This window comes from Phyllostomus hastatus, unplaced genomic scaffold (genome assembly GCF_019186645.2).
Source record: "Phyllostomus hastatus isolate PE091 unplaced genomic scaffold, TTU_PhHast_1.1 phas_contig_29, whole genome shotgun sequence".
In the NCBI taxonomy this organism is placed as follows: domain Eukaryota; kingdom Metazoa; phylum Chordata; class Mammalia; order Chiroptera; family Phyllostomidae; genus Phyllostomus; species Phyllostomus hastatus.
Genome location: NW_025333835.1, coordinates 43,668,133 through 43,676,676, shown reverse-complemented (window position 1 = coordinate 43,676,676; position 8,544 = coordinate 43,668,133). Strand labels below are relative to the sequence as shown.

Genomic DNA, 8,544 nt, shown 5'->3' with positions numbered 1-8,544 from the left:
AGTACTTTTGTTTTTTTTTAAGTACAAGTGTTGAGACTTCAGAAACATATGTTGGAAGACGAGAGACTTCTGTAGAGATTTTGGGATCTTTCAAAATTTACTCCCTACCCGAACCTTCCTTTTTCTCCTTAAGAGCATGCATATACTTTAAAACAGTCAACGAAGAAGTGAAAAAGTATTTCATCAGACTCTGGGAAGTGTTACACACATTCTTCTCCTTGAGCATATGAGCCTGTGAGTTCCTTGTACCGCCACAGTGTTCCCATCCCACCGCCTCCGCAGGTTTTGGGTCTGTTCCGCTTTGCCTGTGTTTCCTTCATAGCTTGATTAGCTTCTCAGGCAGACAAAAACGCTGGCAAACGGCAAGTCTGATAGCTAGGTTTTTTGCCTCAAGTAATATTTGTAGTGCCTATTTTGAAAGTGTGAAAAATGTTTATATTTTTAAGCATAAAAATGTGTATGTTGCAATATGTAAGTTGGGTCAGGTGCTTGTGCTCTTCCTTATGAAGAGAACGACTGGTCACTAGAAAGAACTGCTGGGATTCAGTCTGACTGATGGGTGGTTGGCCTTTAAAACTTATGTTTAGTAGTGCAGAGTCAGAAATCAAGGCTTCTGATTGCCGTTTTTAAATGCTTTGTCACACATGGAGTCAGGTGACAGGCTTTACTTATTACTTCTATTAGACCAGTGAGATGGTTATTATGAAAATCCATGGCTTGGTGTGTTTTATATGTGAGTGCCAGTTATTCTAACACAATTAACATGCTGCCTCTATGGGAATGACGTACAAATGAAGACTGGATTTGGAAGGCACAGATCACATCCCATATGGATTGCTTTATTATTTTAATGCAGTTTATTACTTTTGAAAATACTACTACCTCAATGTCCTTTTCCCCTTAAAAAATCATCTTGTCTCTTTAAATAATACAGTTCTCTCTTTGATTTCAAGGGTGTACTTTACCCAATGCACATTACAGCCCATTTATTTATCCCATTAGCTCTGCAGTTTGGCAGAACCACATAATTGGTTTTGTCAAACTGAACCACAACACTTTCAATCTTTAGCAGCTTGTATTAAGGAGGCCGGGGTAACAGGGCCAAGGACATAGGGTCTGTGTTTTTGTTTGTACTGTGTGGCTCAAATGAGGTAAAAGCCTCATGCAACAGCAGCCCCGGGCACCCTGCAAGTAACGCTCTGGTTTTTCCTGAATAATGGGGAGTAACTGGGGCATCTCAGATTCACTGCCGGTGAAAGGACACCGCTCTGTTGGAACGGCGTAGAAATTGTTGCTGGACACCTTCCCTGTTTTCCATGTCGCACTCCTCCTGTTGGTTTGCTTGCTTGCTTGCTTGCTTGCTTGCTTGTTTTAAAACAGGACAGAGATTTACGAAGCAGTTTAGTCTGTGTAGATTCATCTGAATTGTCCATTAAGGAAATAGCTGGAGTAGTTTGTGTTTTGATGCTCATATTAGTTTTTAGAAGGTTTTTTTTTTATTAAGTAGTTCTTTTTGACTGTACACTGGGTAAACTTTTGAGTCCCCACAATAACCCAGAATACTAAAATGCTTTTGAGAAAGAGCTCTTTTCTTGGACTAACTTTACCTGATTGTTTAATTATGTGTCTTCACTTTTCACCAGCAGGAAAGCAAAAATGTATGCTTTTATTTTGTGTATTTCATTCTGCTGCATAAAAATCAGTTTTATATTTTTTAAAGTTATGAGGTATAATTTGAAGTTGCTTTTCTTTTTACCTCTCATACCTCACTGCAAAGACAAAAAGTTTTGTTTCTGTTCTTATTTTTTTTGCCAGTTATTTAGTTATTTCTTTTTGTCTTTCAAGATGATAATTATTTCCTTTCCTTTGTTTGACCTAGAGAATGATCCTGGGATTCCTTTTCAAAAGAAATTGTTACTGTCAAGGAAATGTCATGCAACCTGTGTCATAGATTTTTTTTAAAAAAACTTCCAAACATAATAGAAAGACAAATTTCTATCTGCTTTTAAAAGCATATTCATGAGTTCAGTCTCTCATTCCAGAATGATTTTATTGCAGACCAACTGTGCGTAAGGTACTTTGCTAGGTGCTAAACTTTAAACTATTAAAACAACTCACAAAGATTCATTTGAGGTTTTATCATTTTAGACATTGCAGTGAAATTCTAAATCATTTTCAGAGGCTTTTCCTATTTATAATTATAACTGTTGAGGGGTGTTTTTTTTTTTGTTTACAATGTTAATGTTTTCTCATGCTCCTTTGCTAGACTAGTGTTGCCTATTTGCACTACCCCAAATACCTGGAAACAATTTTATATTTCCTTAACTCCAGCGATCTTACTAAACTTTGACTCTGCACCCAACTGATACTAGGTATCTGAGCATATTATGTGATTGTGTCCACCAAAAAGAAAAGGTAGAAATAATTGTTTCCTTAACGTCGGGTTGACTGTGAGTGAAGAACTGTCAGTGCTGGAAGGTGCCGTTTTAAGTGTCGATTTTTATACTTAATCTTACTCCACGATGCTCATGTTCACTGAAAACTCTAGTATGTGCATCAAATGTCAATCAAAGGCATCACCGCATAGTGCAGCTTGGGCGTCTTCAGGTCCTTCCCTGCCACTTGTAGCTCTGGGCCCTTGGACCACGCGCTCAGCCTCCGTGAGCCCCTGTGGTTTTCTCACCTGTATGGTCGGGTACAACGGGACCCAACTCGGGGTACTGGGAGGACCGAAAGAAGTCATCTGCGTCAAGGGCTTGGGTATTTTTAGGGCACAGTTGTGAGCCACTTGGGGTCCCTCTTGAAGGTAAGAAGGAGGCGTCCCTGATCAGTGAGGAGCTGAAGCCACAGACCACCGTGATTAAGAGTGGAACCGTGGGCGTGACAAACCCAGCTGGCCACCCCGGGCTCAGTGGAAAGTTTTCCTTAGAAACCAGAAGGGCCGGTTTCGCTAATCCTGTGCTGGGCGCGGCCAGGACGAGCTGCGGTGAGGTAGGGCAGCTGTGAGTTTTGGACCCGCCCCTGAGGACTAGACCCGGCCCTGGGTGTGTCTTCACACATGTATGTCCCTTACATGTGCTTATTTTCATGGGAAGAAAGTCGTTGTCACAGAGAAATGTTCTCTGCGAGGTAGCGGAGGGGGTGTGGCTTTTAAGAGGTCAACATTTTCCTCATGAGTCACTGACGCTTTCTGGCTGGAGGATGAAGGAACCCTGGGGGAGGGGGAGGAGGGGGCGGTTCTGGCTGAAATGGAAACGAGGACTTTTCCTCCTGCTTGACCTTCAGACCGTCCCCCAGATGATCTCTGACCTTTGGAAACTTCTCACCATGCTCGAGAGGCACCTTTCTCCCTGGGAAGAGAGAAGGGGCAGCCTTCTGAGGGGTCCGCAGGGAAGGGAGGACCCTGTCTCCGAAACAGCAAGCTGCCCTGTGCAGGGGTCGGTCTGCAGTGTGGCTTTAAAGAGAACGGGTGCGTTTCCTGAGCGTGTGGTTATGAAGGGAGTAGAAGAATTGTCCTCATGCAGTCACTCCGGGATCGCTCCAGCCTGCGTTCCCACGGGCGGACCCGAGAGAATAGCTTGGGATTGTCGTCATCGGCGTCATCAACTTCCAATGTGTCTAAAGCTGACCTGGGACTAAATCGGGACGATCGAGCCCCAGTTGGCTGAGCTCTGTGAACCCCAGTTTCCTCACTCTTAAGGCTCTTTCAGTACGTAGGCTGGATGGCTCTATTGCCAATTTTCATTTATGGACTATTGATCGATTAGCAATAAGTAACTACGTGTGTTTGTATTTTTTCACATGCACCCATCTGGGGGTATAGGTATTTAGAAATCTATTTGATTGCCTAGTACTAGGCTGGGTAATAAATATTTGTTGAATGGATGGATGAATCTGTACTGGGACCTCCCACAAACTTTGGTAAAACAGGCTTTGTTTGAACCAATGGAATCATTCATGCCTTGCAACATCTTTAAGCAGCAATTCACCGTGATATGCTAATTACACAAATTCCTAGCTCTCTTCTGAATTAACATTAGGCCTTCAATATTTACCATGCCAAATACTTCCCCCTGTTTTTAACCGATGAGGACCATGAAGATAACCATTGTGTTAAGTCAGGCTGATTCAACATTTTGTGTGATTTGTCAACCATTCAGTATCATTCTTCCTATCAAACCAGTCACTCCACAGGCACCAGCAACATTATTTTCGCACAATTTTTAAGTTTTTAAATCATCTCCGTTGTAACGGTGTGCCTCCAGCATTCTTGTGCGCCTGTTTGCGCTGCTTGCACGTGCTGAGGTTCGTCATGCTCGGAGCCCGCAGTGCCTGCCTTCCACGTTTCTGCACACACGGCAGACGTGCCACCACCCGAAGGTGTCAATTAGTGACACCTCTGGATGAATCAGTTACAGGGTAGCCAACCTGACACTTAAGCTTTTAAATTCATTGCCAGTACAGCCTTGGCTGGGTGGGTCAGTTGGTTGGAGCATTGTCCCGTATTCCAAAAGGTTGCAGGGTCGATCCCCAGTCAGGGCACATACTTAGGCTGTGAGTTTAATCTCCAGTCAGGGCGCATATGGGAAGCAACCAATGGATGTTTTTCTCACATATCAATGTCTCCCTCTCTCTCCCCACCTCCTTCCTCTCTTTCTAAAATCAATAAAACATATCCACGGGTAAGAATTACAATTTTTTCAACTCATTGCCAATTTATTAAAAAATCAGAGGAGTTCACAGGGAAATCCAGATTTCTGGTTTCTCGTAAACAATCGCACCTGCATTCCTTCGGCTGCTCCCTTTGAACAAGACGGATTTTCCCGCGTGCCGGAGTCCCTGCCCCTTACACTGGGCTTGTTGCAGGCAGTTGAGCTACCTGCCTGGTCCTCGGGGGCGTTTGAGATGCACTCACACCCCAGGCAGGAGCATGGCCTGGAGAGTTAAACAACCATGTGAGCCCGCTTATGCCACCTACCTCGTCAGGGCAGGCAGACGCGGTATACTCATCCTGAAGTGTGGTTTTCTGCCTCTGGACACATACAATGTGACAATTTGTAAACTCAGTGGCTTCAGCAAATCCAGTACCAAAAGCAGTGTTGGAGAATCCATCCTTCATTCATTCTGGTGCTTGTTTCTTGCTTGATTCTTAATTAAAAAAAAAAAGAATTTTATTTTATTTTTTTATTTAACCATCATCTCTTGCTTTAAATAGGAAAGAGCAATGAGAAGGGAGATCGGGTGGCAAAGTATCCTTCTCCTTCCCATTTCTCGTTCCTCTTCCTGGGGTTCATGGAGAACAGGGCGCTCTTTGTAGGGCGAACCCCCCACGCTGTAGGCGACTGAGAGCGCCCCCTGGAGGGGTAACAGGCGGCCCTGCAGTTAAACCGTGTGACCACTGGGGCGTGTGTGTATCACCTTCCCTAGCTGCCGAATCCTTCATCTAAAAGACAACCTCCAGTTGCTGATGAACAAGCACGCAGCCTCCCTCTATCCATAGTGCACAGCCAAAGGAGAATGGGAAACGTCACTGAGGCTCAGTCCCGGTTAGTTCGGGTGGGAAGCAAAGAGGCGGGGAGCACGGGGCCCTGGGCCGGCCGTGAACTCCGCAGGAGCAGAGGGTGCGCCCTACCCACCGCTGTGTGCTCCCCGCCGCGGGCCGAGGGCCTTGCGGAAAGCAGGGGGAATAGTGAACGGGTGCGTTCGGGCGTGCTGGCCGCTGTAGGGTGTTGGGGTCCCCGACACTGGCTGCTGGACGCGTTCTCACACACTCGTGCAAATGTCCCCATTATAATACACACCACCCGTCCGGCTCAAGGGACTTCCCTGTTAGCCACGGTGCCTTTCCCCCGAATGCGGTTCTTCTCAACGCGGACGGAATTTGGAGAAGACCCGTGCCTTCTCCTTTATTGCTGCTTGAACTGTCTTGGGTACAGAAAAAAAAAAAAAGGTGTAAAATATATTTCTTTACTATCTAACATAATCTAAAACTCATCTACAATTTAATGTGTTATGTAAGTCTGTTGTATTGTAGTTCACGTGAAAAATCCGACTGAGGCGGCCCCTTCTTCATGTCAGGCGTCAGTCCTTGAACTTCGGCTCGCTGCTAGCTTCCAAGTGCTGCCCCCCAGTGTTGGCGCTCCCCGACAGCTCCATCCGTCTCCGGTCTCCTGCCGCTGCAGCGCGGTTCTGGTTCCGTGGCTTCGGCCGGGACCCCAGGCCACAGCGTCGGTTCCGCAGTCTGCACCGTGCACGGGCCAGCTCTCCCTCGCCCTCGCCCCCATGCCTCAAGGTCACGGCGGTGCGTCCTCCTCTTTCCTAAATGCCATGTGTGTCTACACAGGACATCTCCCTTCCCCTGAACTCCTTACGTAGTTAACCTCCGTCGCCCCTGACTCATCTTCCTCATGTCTCCTCTCCCGCGTCAAGCTCGGGAGCGGGCCTTCTGTTTCTCTGTCCCAGGCCTGGCAGTGACCGCCGTCTCGCCTCGCCTCTGTCGTCCACGGGCAGGGCTTGCTACCCCTTCCCACTTCCCGCCGCTGCCCAGCCCCTCCCGTTTCCCTGCCAACAGAGTGGTCTAAAACGGTCTGTATCGTCGCTGGCTCTGCCCTGCATGCGGCCCCCGGGGTGCTCTTCACCTGTGTGTGTTTTGTGTCTTCCTCGGCACTTCGTCACGCACAAGAAACTCGTGCCCGAGGAGTGAGCGTTTGGGATTAGGGGACTGGAATTAGGAGGCCGGCGTAGGGATTCATTCGCCGCAGCTCAGCCGACTGTCCTTTGGCCTGGTACACAGAGACGGGCGGCTGATTCATACATCTATTTAAAAAATGGAGAACTTGGCCAGACGTATTTTCATACTGCAGCTGCAGATACACAGGAAAAACAAAAACTTGTCATCTGGGCCTCCGTTTTCTTAAAATAGAGCGCATGCTACCTGCATCGTGGGTTTGCTGCCAACCTTAAACGTGGTGTTGTTGAGGCACCTGGCACGGGGCACAAGTAAGTGCCAATAAATTCCAGTTGAATCTTAATAAAGAGGTGGACTGAATGAAAGAATTTGAACTGTCGTAATGAAAAATGTAGGTATTTTACATGTCACAGTTGACAAATTCAGGGTCAATAAAATTTGGCATTAAGACCATTGTTAAGTGTGTTAGCATATATTATCTCATTTACTCTCTCTCTTTTTAAAAAGATTTTATTTACTTTTCAAGAGAGGGGAAAGGAGGGAGAAAGAAAAGGAGAGAAACATCAATGCGTGAGAGAGACAGTGATGGGTTGCTTCTCACATGTCCCCAGCTGGGGACCTGGCCCACAACCCAGCCACGTGCCTGATGGGGAATCGAACCAATGACCTTTCTGTTTGCAGGCCAGTGCTCAATCCACTGAGCCACACCAGTCAGGGCGTATCTCATTTATTCTCCAAAGTAAACCTGTGATACAAGTAGCACGCTCTCCAATTTACATATAAGTTCAGCCGAGGAAAGTGAAAACATCTTCCTCACACAAGATCCTTTAACCTGCGGGAATCGAGACTTTTCTCTAAGTTCTAATTTCACGTCCTATGCTTCTCCCAAGCACCATGCTCCTGAATTATTTTCCTGATTGTTTCTTTTCTGCTTCCTATTGTTAGGTTTGTGTTTTTAAAAGGCCTGTGACTTTCCATATTTGATTCACACTCCTTGTCATGTTTTGTTTTCTATTTGCTTATTTTAAAACCTTGGCTTCTGCATCTGTGTCCTGGGCGGCTGGGAGCATCCCAGACACTGTGTCGGCAGCTGCGGCAGCCGGCTGCTGCTGGCGAAAGTGCAGGGAAGCTGTTTCCAGCGTGGGAAGTGCAGGTGAGTGGCGCACGTTCACACCAGCCTGCGTCTGCTGTGAGGGCTGTTCGTGTAAAGGGGTTATGAAGCGTCACTGCATGCGTAGGGGGTTGCTCTAAACTAAAGGTACACAAATTCTCTACTTTTGAAATGGTCAGAGCCTGCATAGCGTAGCGTGCTGAATTCAACTTTTTACGACTTAGAAATATCTCAGAGGTAACATTTTTATGGACTTGGCATCTTATGAACATAGTATTTGCAGCTATGAACAGCCCCCTCCTTTTTATAATCCGCCTGGCAATACCAGGGAGGCTCAGCCTTTGTTACACGGCGACGGGTTACACGGCTGCGGGCAGGGGCGATGACGCCAGCATCCCACAGCAGTGGCCTCCGTCCGTCCCTGTGGGGCGGCAGCAGGGACACCGTCCATCTGTGGGCGACCCGTCACTCTTGTTTCCGTGAGTGTAGTCTTCATCCCCGACTCATTCTTTTTATGTTTTCTCTCTGCACTGGTATGCTTTTATCTCTCTGCTCAAGTTCACATTGAGTTCAACCACTCTTGCCCTGAGGTCACGGAGCATCCTTATAACCCGTGATTTGAGCTCTGCCGCCAGTAGAGTGCATGTCTCCCTTTTGTTTAGTTCTTTGTCTGGAGTCTTGTTCGGTTCTTTCACTGGGGCCGTGTTTCTTCGTCTGCCCATCTCGGCCACCCTGCTGGGCGTGT

General features: G+C 46.8%; 1 protein-coding gene across 1 annotated transcript in view; it reads left to right on the top strand.

Annotated features, from left to right (window-relative positions):
* The window catches only part of LCP1 (lymphocyte cytosolic protein 1), a 70,198-nt gene that overhangs the window by 635 nt on the left and 61,019 nt on the right, over positions 1 to 8,544 (top strand). The window lies entirely within an intron of this gene.